At 41.6% G+C, this 15608-nt stretch overlaps 1 protein-coding gene and 1 long non-coding RNA gene across 4 annotated transcripts in view; one reads left to right on the plus strand and one right to left on the minus strand.

Annotated features, from left to right (window-relative positions):
• LOC148013970 (MADS-box protein SOC1-like) overlaps positions 1–15608 on the minus strand; it is an 86344-nt gene that overhangs the window by 32095 nt on the left and 38641 nt on the right. The gene's annotated exons all lie outside the window — the stretch shown is intronic.
• On the plus strand, positions 6295–7601 carry LOC148013971 (uncharacterized). 3 transcript variants are annotated; one of them, XR_015688725.1, is made up of 4 exons: positions 6302–6413; positions 6481–6615; positions 6747–6862; positions 7265–7601. It is a non-coding gene; the product is annotated as an uncharacterized LOC148013971 (long non-coding RNA). The 3 variants fall into 3 exon arrangements; XR_015688724.1 differs by having other exon boundaries at positions 6295–6615; positions 6747–7000; XR_015688723.1 differs by having other exon boundaries at positions 6295–6615.

Here is a 15608-nt window from a genome sequence, read left to right on the forward strand (position 1 = left end):
TTAAGACAATCATGACTTTATTGATAAAAGGATAAAGGATAGTCCAATATTCTTATAGTGAGTACCTTCACCTTGAGAGTAAGGATCCAAATCCAGGAAATGACAAATGGTTAGGGTTTGTAGGGATATTATTGACCATACATAAAAATACATCCTCAAATCCTAGAGCTCACATACTATCTAAAAGTCTAGCTAAGGTTATAAGTTATGATACATGCATTGGCCATCATTGCGTATATAAAAATTTTGAGATCTTTGGGACTCAAAGTGAGTCCTGCACCAATGAAATACAACTATTACAGGAAAATAACTCTGTCATATTGCCTACTTGATAGGTCTATATATCTATACTTGAGTGTATACATGACACATGCTATTACAATGTGTGATACACAAACACACTCTGTGTGTATTATGGACTGACTTGCAATGGCACATAAACTAAATAGTAGTATAAATGAATAGAATAGTTAATAATATAATAGAGTTGGATTTTAGGTTTTTGCGCACATATGAATAGGTATTCTATAATATACTAAAGTTTTCAAGACATGTTTGAGCATATTACAAAAATCCTTTTGTTTATGTTGTATCACTTGCTAATATGGGTATTTTAAGGTTTTTCTGTAATTAGCATTGTGAATTGCATTCTTTTTTATTAGCATTTCTTATTACAATTTATGCTTTTACAACGATACACTAATGGCATGTCGTCATAAAAAATTTAATCTTAGTTTGATTGAGTTAAGAATTAATTTAGTTTAGCTTAATAACACAATTTTGCTTGAAATTTCTCTTTCTTTTTAAATCAAAATCGTTAAAAGACAAGAACAAAAGGTCTATAGCAAAAGGTCTATACTCTAGTGAATGACAATGTGCACTTGTTATCACTCCTAGAAAGCTTTTCTCTAAAGGATACAACATAACCTACATCATCCAACTGTCTAGTTCAAAGTAAGCTTTTATTCAAGGCTGAAACATGGCGTACATCATACAAAATAAACATATTGCTCGAAGGAAAATACATTTGAGCTCCAATACCAACAATATCCAATGCCAAGTTATTATTCAATCTGACAGACCTTGTCATACAGCAATAGGAGTGGAACCACACTCAAAGAGAGATGGCATGAAATGAAGTCCTTGAATCAGTTAGCCAACATTGAGCATAGGTGGACGAGGCATAAGTTAACTACAAAAAATTGAGAAGTTGCAAGTATATAGTCATTATCGAAATCAATGTACATAACATTAGTCTCTTCAATCTTGACGCTGGACTTCCTAGGGAGACTTGATCCTTTTCCTTGTACTTTTTCATCATGCATTTTATGACACTGGGGCCAAATATGACCATGCTTCCCACAGTAATGACAAGTCAATCCGAACTTATAACCACAAGACTTACTATAAGACACATGATTGGGAACAAGGCTTTTGAGTTCTCTCCCACGGCACTCATTACCACTCTTACCATTATTATCAATTACTCTCAAAGCATGAGTACTATGAGAAGCATCAATATTATTTCTATTGACCTCTTTATTCAAGAGTGCGCCTTCTATATCCTACAATTTTCAACCATCAGCAAAAATATTTGCACATATAGTAGTACAAAATGTATCCCATGACTCGTGCAATGTAACCATCAAGAGAAAGGGAGAAAGATTATCCTTAAACTCAATCCCTTCTAAAGACAAGTGGCTTAAAATAAAATTAAACTCGTTTAAGTATGCAAACATGGAAGTCCCCTCCATACAAAGGCCCATGAGTTGCTTTAGCCAATACATCTAAGAGGCAAGGCTCTACTCATCATCGACATTACGAACCTTATCCCATAGCTATTAAGCAACCTATCCTTCAAAGACAACATTAGACTAGATATACTTAGAGAGTGACAAGATGATTGTAGATTTTCATAACTCATCCAGTTCAGCCCAACCAACTGCATCAAAGTGTAAAACCCTCATGTTTCAATGGCTTGATGTGCAATTTATGCACTAGAACGTGCTAGATTTTTTCCTTCCCGTAGTTGTAGTTGTTGGTGCCATCCAACTTGTCAGTGTTAAAGATAGCACTGTCATTCAACCCACCAGCCATAATGCAACAAATGAAATCATAGTCCAGGATAAATATGGTTTTGTAAATGACAACAAAATAGCCTCAAAATCATAGTCAAATCAAGGGCTAAACAAGAGAAATCACCAAAATGTATAACCCTGAAACATATAAATATCACTAGCAATGCACTGAGAGACATGAATGATGGATCCAAAGTAAATGATCAAATCAATCCATTGTAGAATAACAACATCCAATGCATATCAAGAGAGCATGTACATGAACTAAGTGTCTCACGGTCTCAGTAAAAGTAAGCTCAAGCTCAACTACGAATATCCAAAGCTCTATGTAACATCCAAAATGTCATGAAAGCTTCCACTAGAATAGAAAATGAATACCAGATAAGCAAAAGAGACTCAATACATCATGTGTATAGCATCCAAGATCCCTGTGACATACATCCAAGAGCATAAGACCCATGTATCTCGTTCGAACTCTTATTGTAGTATCCAATGGTAAGGTCATAGCCAATGTCAAGGTGCCCAAGCTCCAATCTCAACTCAAAGGTATTACATGAGCACAAGGTATCAAAGTGCTGCAAGCTTGATGGTCAGGAGATACAAGGTCTTGTGAAGTAGGCATGACAAGTAGGAAGTTGGAATCTATAAGAAATAAGTAGGCAAACACTAGCACAATCCTACCCTATCAGATCACATAGACCCACATCACATTCTCATATAAGAAACATAAGAAACACACTCACAACTATTGGGCCTCCAATTTATCCAAGCAAACTTCACTTACGAGTCATTCTAGCTAATCCAAAAACTTCATTCAAGCAAACTGTTGCTTACGACATCAAACTTCAAGCTTTTAGTTAACACTAGCAATATATAGAACCCAAAATTTTGTGTAGCTTTCTTCTTATAAAACATCGATCGTCACTCAAACATATAAGCATCTCCAAAACAAATATAACATTGATTCCCTTCCCACAATGGGTATCTAAGATTCCTTACATAGATCATAATAGCAATTGCATGGACTAAGAGGATTTTGATAGCCTTTATTTGCAAACATATACCTTTCCACTCAAGGGCAACAGGGCAAGAAGCAAGGGATATAATAGAGCAACTATGATTTTAAGATTATAGGGACACTCTATTTCTCTACTTCATAGCATCAAAATCCTTTCACAAGATGACTCTCTAAGAACTCTTTGCACAGGTCATAATGACTTGGAATGGAACACTTTACTCGTGGCAAGGAGGTAGACCATTAGTAAAGAGACTCATTCAAATCGACTGCCATGGCAAGTAAAACAAGACTTTGTTCTCACACACATCCGCTCACTTAAACTTCCTAGTTAATAGGTTTCTTCAAGCTCTCCTTGGAAAAATTGTTCATTTAGACTTAAATATAGTGACAAAATTTGTAGTCCTCCCCACTCCACAAAGATGAATATCTCAAGGTATTCGGCTACTTCTCTAAAACCCCCATTGGATGCAACATCGCATTGCTCGAGACAAGCTAATATGTTATCTCTGGAGGTCTCTCTCTCACTCTCGATTGCAACCTTCTCCAACTTTGGTCACCCTCCTCCTGAATCTTTCCCGCATATTAGAGCTATCCCTGCCTTTCATCCAACATGCCTCGCTTCCAAAACTTCCTTCAAATGATATTCGCCAAGATGATTCCCCTCCCACCACTGAATAAAGCATAAAAACTTATGCTTTTTTTTTTCTTCACACCTCTCTTTTTAGTTTGAGTTGACCTCCATGCAAAAAGCATGCATTCTTGCCCTTAGCTGTGAGCCTTAGAAAGGCTAACATAAGCTCTAGAGAACCAAGGTTTAAAACACCATTTCTATGGATAAAGAAGAGAAGTAGCTTGTGATTGAACATCTATATGGGATCCAAGCTTAGTGTAACCCTCTAAGGTATCAATGACAAACATCCATATATACAATAGGTATCCCATAAAGCACCAAAGAATAGACTTTTCCATTATAAATGCCTGATGTCCAAGAGCAACTGAGAATAAAATAATGGTCAAAACTATGCAAGTACAAGCTCAAAACATCCCACAAGGCATCTCCATTATATCAAGCATCCCCAAAGTTTTTAGCATCAAATGAGTATCGTGGAAAGCATCTACAAGCTTCAAGGTACAAGTCTTGAGTAGCCAGGAAGAAGCAAAGCATGAATATTTACCTCTTCAAGCTGAAGTCATGGTTGCCATTGGTGAAGGGATGAAGCTTTCAAATCTAGGCTAAGATAATGTTGCGTGAAGCTCCTTGATCTCAGCTCTAATACCAATTAAAAGGACAAGCTCAAGTGAGAGCATGAGCAAGCACAAGCATTGAAGGTGTGAGCTATGCTAGATGGAGCAAGAGAGCAAAAGAGAGAGAGACTCAAGACGTGGAAACTCTAACATCACAATGTGTGACCGGCCTTCCCTTTTTCAAATGTCATTAAAGAAATAAAGAACAGAGTGATTATGATGGGCGCCTACCACTTGTAGTGTACATGTGTGTGGATACTACGAGTGTAGTGAATACATGGGCATCATAGACACAAGTGCCTTTACCTCTAACAATAATTTATGTTATACAATTGAACTGTGCAGTAGATGCCTCCTTGTGTAAAAAGAAAAAAAGAGCATACCTTTGATATTAACAATATGATATGTGTGTATTGTGGACTTCATGACTTGAGTACAACAATTGTAATTCAAAACATCCATGGAGGCATTTTACATAGTTTAAAGCTAAATTGAATAAACACAAAGTGACTTGAAAGCCTTGGAATCAACAAGCTCCATTACCACCAAACTAGCTACAATCAACCAATGTATGACTCCCTTGTTGGTTTTATCAATCGAGATAAGGTTAGAAGAGGGAAGTAGCTTCAAGCATGAGATTGCATACTTCATTTAGCATCTATGTATCTTTTTCTCTTCAATACTTATTCCCAATTTAAGAATATAACAATGTAGCTTGCAACCACTATCAATGATAATGATCTAAAAGGCATACAAAGCCTTAGAATTTCCCACGATGTACTATACGTATTACTTGATATACAACTAGAGAGTAGGAAGAGCAAGTTGTCCAAAAACATGGCCATTTAAAAGATTTATGAAATTGTCTCTACACTAGACAAGGTTGAAACTATTTTGTAGTAAACCGAAGGCTAGTAGACTTGAAGTTGCAAACACTTGATCTTTAAGATTGAAATCTAGCAATAGAAGAGAAAACAAAGATATGGAGCTAGACTACTCCTACAACATGACACAAAGAAAGATTGGACTAGAGCTTGACATCCCTTGGAGTATTTCTTAATTATCAGTTAAGTCCCTACACAACTATTTGGACATCCTTGCTCTTTGGAACTCCGATATTGGCCTTCAACATGCCAACCTAATAATTTTGCTCCAAAAATCTATACTGCTTTAAGACTTGTCTCTTACTGCTCTTAGTAGCCAAAGACATAGAACACTAGATTTGAACATGATTGCTATACTTATTGATGAATCCACAAAAACACAAGAAAACCAATTTGCCCAAACCTTCAGCCTTATCAAATTTCCCTTTGGTAGTACAACTTGCAAGGAATGCTTAAACTAGCAAAATTTATTATCACATATCCAACACTCAAACTTCAAAGCCTTTGTGTAGGAGATCATAATCTTGCTCAAATCCATCACGACCAGTGCAAAAGAACCCTTTTAACAAGATTCGTCATAATAGATATCTTTTAGATATTACAAAACACAACTAGGAAAAACATGCGCCTCGAATGGTAGCACTCATAGGTGCTCGCATTAGATAAAGGGCTACATAATCATGCTTAGGGTGATATTGTTTAACCTAGAACAACATTGTCTTGCCTAGGACAATAATCACTGTGCCCAAAATGGCCATCACATGGCTAGAATAGCTTTGATTTATCTCCGAGTAAGGCATCAGCTCCAAAAACAACATAATCTATGCTGGGTGCAAGATTGAGGAGCATCCTATTTGTATTGATAAAGCCCATGTGTAGTGTAAACGTGGCTTCTTTTGCTTCTTCTTTTTTCACATCTTTTACTTTTAAGCTGAACCATTAATTTTCTAATAAAATTTACTTATTTGCCCATTAAATTATTCAATTTAAGTAGCCATGCATAAAACTTTTATCCACGCTCAAATTTTATAAACGAATTGACTTTTTAACATTAAGATGTTAATGAGTCGATCGATCATACATCCTTCCAAAGTCTTCATCATGAGCGTAGGATGTCTTCATCTCATAAAATTTCTTATGATAGGCAACATTTTTTATGGGCGGGAACTTCAATCGCCGGAGTCCATGGTTTGTGTGCCACCCCTTCTCTGTTTCACCTTGCCCATTCCAGGCCTTATGGTTCATTTGATGTCAGGCTTCGGAAGGTTTTGAGTGGCGGAAAGATTGACATGTTGTTGGGAACGTGTACGAAGTAAACGATCTTTAGGAATATATCTGCAATGGGAGGAAGCTCCATCGAAGTTGTGAACTGGCATGTGAGATTATGCAGGCAAGTAAGAAAAATTGGTGAAAAGCGATGAAGATTGGAAAGGGAAGAAAGGGGAGGTTTTGAATGTCATAATTGCGTATCTACATCTTATGTATTCATTTTGTTTTCTTTTCATGTTACATCGTTCACAGGAATCAGAAAACACGATGGGCCTTCAAGCACCGCGTGGTGCCGGATGTGTACGAAGGGAGAATTGATTGCCAATTCTATGTGTAGACATAGCATATGGACTTGACAATAATATTCGGTATGCCATTTGGCTTCTCTAGTGTCCATGGACTTTCGAGGTGTATGCCAAAAATCCGGCTATGGCTTCTCTAGTTTCCATGGAAGTTCAAAATGAAGATTGACCATTTTATGCTAAGTAGCTGCAAGAAAAGCTACGGTATGCCTAACTTGTGGCACACTCATTTAATTTCAAAGGGTGAAAAGAGAGAACAAAGGGTTTACATGGGGTGAGATCAAAGAGGATACTTGATAGGAGCTTGATCTTACATGGGAAACACATAGTTTGATATCCTAAATCTATTCAAGAAGAGTTGCAGGCCAACTGAGAATAACTTCTGCATGACATATCTCTCAGTTTTTGCAATTATGAAAGGGATGGAGAGTACACAACTTTGACCAGTAAACTACTTGTTTTTCACAGGAAGGCCAAGACACTACCTGCTTGTTCCATCATCTGTTACAGAACAATCTGATATGTAACTTGAGGTACTTCCTGTCGAAATTACAACACTGGGATTATGTATTACTTTAATCATGATTTGTTGTTGCAACTGGAATTTTGCCTTGCAGTTGCTTCCTATATTACACAGTTGTGCAAATTGTCTACTATAGACCTGCACTGCTAGTTTTGGAATTATTGTTTTTTAATGTTGCAATTGCTGAATATAGCCTACAACAGATGTGATTATTTCTCGTGGTCCTTGGTTGAATATTTAAGGAGTAAATTTTTTTTTAGTGCTCTCTACTACTGCTGTACATTGCTGATCAGACCGGCTGTAATTATATTGCTGTTGTTACAGGTCTATTTTAGACCCTCCTGTTTGTTGTAAACAACCTTATAATGACTTCTTGTACTAGGTCCTAATGCTATGCTGAGATAGATCTGCTACTACCAGATTGACAAGAGGACTAGCACTTCTCTCTTTTTCTTGATTGCTGCTTTACTCTTTGATATATCCTCTAGTTGACCATACCTGCCTGTAGCACGGACCTCTTTCTTTAGCAACACTACAACCTGTTGTTAATGCCAAATATCTTCTGGAAAGATCACACTAACAGACTAAATTTGCTGATGCATTTACAAGGAATTATCCACGATAAGGGCTACTAGCAACTACAGACTTATCTACGAATTGGTTGTTGAGCAAAAAGAGAGAAGACATCTCTATTTTATTATTATAATTTTTGCCTTTTCCTGCAATCTCTTACTTGTGATTGACTAATTTTGAGCGCAAAAGAAGACACTTTGACGATGCTTCTCATGTCAAAGAAACGGGATGCTCAGCTCTCGTTTGATGCATCTCCAAGGAGTCTTACCAGCGGTTACCTCCTACAAGACTTTTGAAGAGGTGTGGAAGAAGCTATAGCTTATGTTCGAGGTGGCGATAGAGATGGAAGCATAAGAAATTGCTGTAAGAGGTTGCATAAACACAAAACACAGAAAGAAACATTGCAAAGAACAAAGAGCTTAACCAAAAAATGCTTGAGAAATCCATATACCAAAGCATAAGATGATACAATTGGCTCCCTCTCTCCGCCAAGGAAGCAATTGAGTGAGTGAATAAGTGAATCAGTGAAAAGGGAGCGTACTTGCCTATAGATAGGCCCCTAAACATGAGTAGGTCTGCAAGCCCAACAAGGTATGCACATAAATGTGAGTTGGCTAGTCAAAAAGCTGGGGTTAGAAAATGGCTGTCCAATCTACACATGTAGCAATAAAATAATAATTACCTACCTAAATATGCATAGACTCATATATGGGATGTCTAATTTGCTAGCACCCTCCCTTAGGTCATGGGTAATCTAGTACAACACAAGATGCAATCATAGTGACTCATCAAAGTACATACAACAATGACCATCAAATAGGACCATGGATACCCAAGCAGTTTGAGCTTGTAAAGCATTGGCCACACCATCATACTCAGAAGGAAGCTTGTAAAGGATAGTCCCCACAAGATGTGTTTTGGAAAGGGTGGATTGCACATGTTGGAGCTGATTCTATATCTTTGTCACTTCGAGAAAGAAGGACTAAAATCATGCTAGTCGCCTCGAACCTGATAATCTACAGGCTACCATAGAGGGTCATAGCTTACACGGTCAACAAAGCTTCATACAACTCTAAAACTTTTCTCATGCTTCTTAAGCTGTCTTGCAGCAAGTAACTTCCAGAAGGACGTCTTTAGAGATGCACATTGATGACCAGGAAATCAGTGCAAATATAGGCACCAAAATGTGTCACATGGAAACAACTTTTTGTAAAATGACTCATTGCAAATATATCTCTTGGAAAAATTTCAATTATGAAGCAATGTAAAATGTGTAGTCCAAACGGCTCACATTCAAAAATGTAGAAAGGAAAAAGAAAGGTCAAACACCTCTGTCCTATTCTCAAAAATAAAGGATCTTTAGACCTTAGCCAAAATGTATGCAACCCAATTTTTATAATATCAAGAAAGGAAAAGAAGGAAACTTGTCGGGTGATTTGAGGAGGTGGGGGTTGAGGTGATTACATCTCTCTCTTCCTTTATCTTCTCCTCTCACGCTTCATTTCCCTCTCCCTCATTTGGCACAACTCTTATCTTTCTTGTTCTTACTTTTCTCTCGTGCTTCATTGCCAAATCTAATGGAGAGTGAGGAAGAGGAAGAGGTTGAGGATGGTTTTCATCTATCCAGTTCTTGTGTGCCATTTTCTTGTGTGTTTTGGAGTAATGGTTCTTGGTGAAGAAGAAAGGTTTCTTGCATGTTTTTATGGCTAGCAAATGTATTTGCAGCCTCTCTTGGCCGGCTCGAGCTTCTCTTTGTGCCGTGGCAGGGTGTTCTTCACACATGAGAAGAGAATAATAGGCACGAGCATCATCTATCTCCCAAGTAAGAATTGCCTCCTCGTAATTGTCTCGATCACGATCTATTGGAATAGGATCCAACATTTGGGCATGCAAGGTAGCTCTTGAAACAATCCAAGAGTTCACGTAGCGTAGGTAAAAATTGCACAAAGAAAGTGATTGCTACACAATGAAAACAAGGCAAACAAAAGAAAGATCAAACCAAGTGTAGCCAGTAGAGGATCAAATGCAGAGTTTGTAGCCCATAGAGCACACACACAGCTTGGAAACCCTTTTGCTTGGCCTTAGAGAAAATCAAAACCTGAACACACAGGCTATTGGAGAATAAACACAGACAGATCAAGCCTCAAACCAAGTCGTCTAACAAGCAATCATGGTTGTTTAGTCCTGCAACATATTAGATTGTGAAAATGCAGGGTGTTGTATCAAAAACACAAGCTAGAAGAAGGTTGCAAAAGTCCAAAACAAGTGGAATCAGCATAGCAGAGAGTGATAAAAGTAGACCTGCAGCAGCAGCAGACAACAAGACCTAACACAGATGTTTGATCCCATTTCAGAAGTGGGGGTAGTGATGGAAGCATCAGAAACTGCTATAAGAGATTGCACAAACACAAAACACAATGAGGAAATATTACAAAGAACTCAACAAGAATGTGCTTGGGAAATGCAATTCATATACCAAGGCACAAGACAATACAAACTCAGACTTGGAGTCATTGGCAATGGATAGTGGCTCCCTCTCTCCCCTAAGGAAGCAACTGAGTGAATGACTGAAGAAATGACAAGAGAGCATTCTTGCCTATAAATAGAGCCTAAACATGAGTATGTTGACAAACCAACAAGGTGCCCACACAAATGCCAATTGGCTAGTCAAAAAGCTTGTGCTAGAAAATGGGCAGTCAATCTGAACATCTGGAAATAAAATAATAATTACCCATATAAATATGCACAGGCTTACACTTGAGATGCGTAATCTACTAAGACTCTCCTTCTCTCATACATTGATCAGATATGAGCATACTACTTCCATTGGAGAGAGGGAGATTGATGCACTCTATCGGCAATACCATTGTACCACTCTTGAGTCTTGGCATATGGATTCCATTTCCCATTTATTCTGTCTGATTTCTTTTGAATTTGTGCTATTCTTTTTTCCTTTTGTGTTTACAGTATATCTATCAGCAACATCTTTTTGCTTCGATTGCTCCACACTTCTTTGACAGAGATTGCCATGGCTGACATTGTAGGTTAATTAGTAGCTAGCATGCAATAACCACGAACCCAACACCATAGGACAAGCCAAGGATCCTCAGGTCTTGGGGAAGAACTCAAATCCTACACCCTATAACTGTTAGAGATCAGATCGCTGTGCAGTCGGACAGGCAGAGTGCAGTCGGACTGCACAGTCGGACTGCCACGTGGCAGTCCGACCTGTACAGTCAGTCGGCTGCATTTAATGCAGCCGACAGGGTATTTCTGGCGCCTATGTCCTGGCAGATTTCGGCTATTTATAGTCGACACTTTCAGCAGTCTGGATACACTTCTTCTCTGACGCAGATTACAGACCGGTGACGCGCAGTCTCTGTCTCTGTTCACAGATTTCAGACAGCAGACAGTGCAGACTGCAGCAGACTTCGAGGTGGACAGCAGGTCGCATCGTCGAGGTGGAGACACGCAGTCCAGCGCACTGCGCCCGTGTATATCTTTGTATTCAGCATTCTTTATACAGCAGATCTTCATTGTCCACTGTCTCTTTCTCTCCCTTCTCTCTCTGCGTTCTCTCTCTCTCAGTCCTACGCTTCCGCACCGCTGCACTCTGACATGGTATCAGAGCAGTGTTTGAGGGTTGACTGAGCGCAGAATCAACCTGAAGAGGAGTTTCCATCGCGACACAAATTTGCGTTTTTTGCGTTTAAGGGTAGACAGGAGGGCTGCGCCTTGGAACAAGGCTGAAACGTGTGGGCGCACAGGAAAGGAGTACAGGTGGTGGATTTGCTTTTGTTTACTGCTGTTTGACGTGGAGGAAGTTTGAGTTTTCAGCCTAAAAGTGCAGGTTTTGCTTTTTCATCGCCTCCGGCGGGTGAAAAAGCCTCAGGACGCGGAAGAGCCTTAGCAGGCTGAATTTACCCAGTCAGAGGGGGCTGCTTTTGCGTTTGAGAAGGCATTGCAGGTGAAGATGTCTACAAAGATGGACTTGGAGTTCCAGGCGATTATGGACCGGAAGGTGCCTGTCTTACCGGCTCTTCCTACAGATCAGAAGCTCGACGGCGACAACTACCGCATTTGGCGCGTCATGATGTTGGCCATCCTTGAGTCCTATGATTTGGCGGAGTTGGTACAGGAGGAGATTGACCGGCCCTCGGTAAGAGATGATTCCAAACTCTCTTCCGATGCTCGTGCGGAGTTAGCCAGGGCCCAGTCTCATTGGGACAAACTGAATGCCAGGATTCGATCCTTTCTCTTTCTATCATGCACTACAGCCGTGATCGCTCACATCGAGCACTTGACAGTGGCTCGTGAAATATGGCTGGAGCTTGATCAAATGTACAATCGGATGACCCTGATGAAGAGGGTTTCTTTGGAGGTACAGATGCGGACCTTGTCCGTAAATAAGTCTTCTTCGCTACGGGAGCACATTAACAAGCTAAGGCAGCTACAGATGCAGGTTCAGAATGCGGGGAAGCCGATTTCCTCCGAAGACATGGCGATCACACTATTGTCCCAGTTGCCGCCACGATTCGGTACATTTTACTCTGCCCTTATTGCTTCGGGGCGAGAGTCTACTCTTCGCTGGGAAGAGTTGGTTCCTATGATCTTGGACCAAGAGGAACAGTTAAAGGGACAGAATGCTTCCAAGTCGGAGGCGCTGACAGGTCAAGCCTCTCAGAAGAAGGGGAAGGACCAAAAGAAGAAAAAGGGAGATAACAAGTCCAAGAAGGACAAGGACAAAGACTCCACGTGTCATATTTGTGGAAAGACTGGCCATTGGAAGAAGGATTGCCCTGACAAAGACTCGAAGGACACCAAGGATTCTGAAGCGGTGGCTGCACCCTCATCAGCTGCATTTCTTCATCTAGCTGTCATTGAGGACGCTTCACCGAATGCTTCTGATGCTGTGATGACGGCTCCCCAAGCTCGAGAGTGGATTGTTGATAGTGGTGCCTCACGGCACATGACTCCTTCATCAGATGGTGTTGCCCAGCTGCGACCCTCGCGTGGGCAGGTTCTCATTGGAGACAGCTCTTCAGTTTCTGTTGCAGGTCGAGGTAAGATGCAGCTTATTCCGGATGGACGAGGTGGCACCCATACCTCAGAGGTTTTGCATGTACCAGGATTAGGATACCATCTCCTTTCAGTTCATAAGATTTGCTCCCTTGGTCTTTTGGTGGAGTTTGACAGTTCTACTGTGCGAGTCCTTGATCGTGGATCGAGAAAGGTTCTCTCATCCGGATATGAGGAGAACGGCATTTACAAATTGAAGTCTTCCACTGCCCTCTCTACTCTTCTTCTTACCTCACAGTCCCAGTCTGAGTTATGGCATGCTAGGTTTGGTCACCTGAACTATGACTATCTTCGGAAGGCGTCACGTGGACAGCTTGTTCGAGAGTTATCGGATATCGTGGTGAGCCAGCAGCCATGTGTCTCCTGCATACGGGGGAAGCACCATAGAGATGCCATTCCCCACACAACTTCGCGGCGGTCTACTTCACCGATGGAGCTAGTATCTACAGATCTATGTGGCCCTATGAGGAATGAGTCCTTGCGTGGGAGCTCGTACTTCATGCTGATCGTGGATGACTGTAGCAGGATGACATGGGCCTACTTTTTGGCATTAAAGTCAGAAGCTTTCTCGCACTTCAAGGATTGGCTTCTCTTTGAGGAGAATCGATCAGGCCGGAAGTTGAAGACCTTGCGATCCGACAAGGGAGGTGAATTTGTGTCTAATGAGTTTGCTTGGTTTTGTGCAGATAGAGGAATTCACCAGGAGTTTGCCAATACCAATACTCCTCAAGAAAATGGTATTCTCGAACGGAAGAACCGTAGTGTGATCGAGATGGCGCGCACCATGATGGAGCACCGACAGACCCCTCAGGTTCTGTGGGCCGACGCTGTGGCTACTGCAATCCACATCCTTAATCGATCCCCTACTTCGGCCGTGGATGGGATGACTCCATTTGAGGCTTATTTTGGGGCGAAGCCAGATGTTTCTTACTTTCGAGTCTTTGGCTGTGATGCCTATGTTCACATTCCCAAGGCTCACCGTGATAAATTTGAAGCGGCTTCCCGAACACAGGTATTTGTTGGCTACAGCTCCCAGTCCCAAGGCTACCGACTGTATGATCCCGTCAAGCGGGATGTATACACTAGCCGTGATGTGCGGTTTGTGGAGATTCCGGCTACTTCAACAGGTGAGGAGCATCCCGTTCTTGGAGATCCAGGGGAGAGTTGGACTCCTTCTACAGTTCCACTGGAGCCTGTGGCTTTTGATTATGATTCCGTTTCTGACACAGAGTCTACTGTTCCACTGGACACCTCTGAGGAGTTACCACCAGTGGATATTCCAGAGTCTTCTGCTGATGGAGAACGACGAGGGGAGGTTCGGCCTCCTCCTCGCTGGGCCCGTGACACACTCCGTGATTCAGGGATCGAGGGGGTTCCTGAGGAGTGGGAACCGCAGGATGGTCCGCGGCGGTCACGGCGGCACCAGACACATTCTTCGGAGCTTGTTTGCTCCAACTATTGTTTGATGTCCCGTGTTATGCAGGATCGAGAGCCCACCTCCGTGAAGGAGGCTTTACAGTCCGCCCCATGGAAGAAAGCTATGGAAGCTGAGTTGGAGGCTATTGAGAGGAATGGCACTTGGTCACTTGTGCCACGCCCCCCGAAGAAGAAGGTGATTGGAGTCAAGTGGGTCTTCAAGACCAAATATCTCAGTGATGGTACTTTGGATAAGCACAAGGCTCGCCTTGTTGCTAAGGGTTTTGCACAGCGCCCAGGGATTGACTGTCATGATACCTTTGCCCCCACAGCTCGTATGGCAACCATTAGAGTTGTTCTTGCTTTGGTTGGCCATAGGAGATGGCCTGTTTACCAGTTGGATGTGAAGTCGGCCTTCCTGAATGGTGATTTGAAGGAGGAGATCTATGTGGAGCAGCCTCCTGGCTTTGGTTCTTCAGATGGGAAAGTCTATAGGCTGAAGAAGGCCATGTATGGCCTCAAGCAGGCCCCGCGAGCTTGGAACGAGAAGATTGATTCATTCCTCCAGTCTCAGTTGGGATATCGGCGGTCCAAGGCCGATCCGCAGCTGTATGTTCACACTTCCGAGGATGGTTGTGTGCTGTTTGTATTATATGTTGATAATTTGATTGTCACAGGTGATGATGCACAGCAGGTCCAGGAGACAAAGTCAGCTTTACATCGGACGTTCGAGATGACGGATTTAGGGCTACTCCATTTCTTTTTAGGCCATGAGATTTATCAGTCTCCGAGGAGGATCTTTATCTCCCAACAGAGATATGTACAGGAGCTCTTGGTGTCTTTTGAGATGGAAGACTGTCGGGCCCTCTCTACTCCTATGGATCCGAACTGGAAGGCCACTTCCCATTCAGCTTCTCCTTTGGCGGCTGCGTCCCGCTATCGACAGTTGATTGGGTCCTTGATTTGGCTTCTCAACACCAGGGTTGATCTATGTTTTGCTGTTGGGCTCTTGGCAGGGTTCATGAGTGAACCTAAGACGGTGCATTGGCAGGCTGCTCAGAGGATACTTCGGTATCTGAGGGGTACGTCTGATTTGGGGATTCATTACCCCGCAGGGACAGATGGGTCAGATCTTGTACTTGCAGGTTGGAGCGACTCGGATTGGGCCGGTGACGTGGACCACAGACTACAGGTTACTGTTTTACTTTGGGTGCAGGTGTT

This window comes from Lygodium microphyllum, chromosome 25 (assembly GCF_053477565.2).
Source record: "Lygodium microphyllum isolate KBCC chromosome 25, Lygodium_microphyllum_v1.1.10, whole genome shotgun sequence".
NCBI lineage: Eukaryota > Viridiplantae > Streptophyta > Polypodiopsida > Schizaeales > Lygodiaceae > Lygodium > Lygodium microphyllum.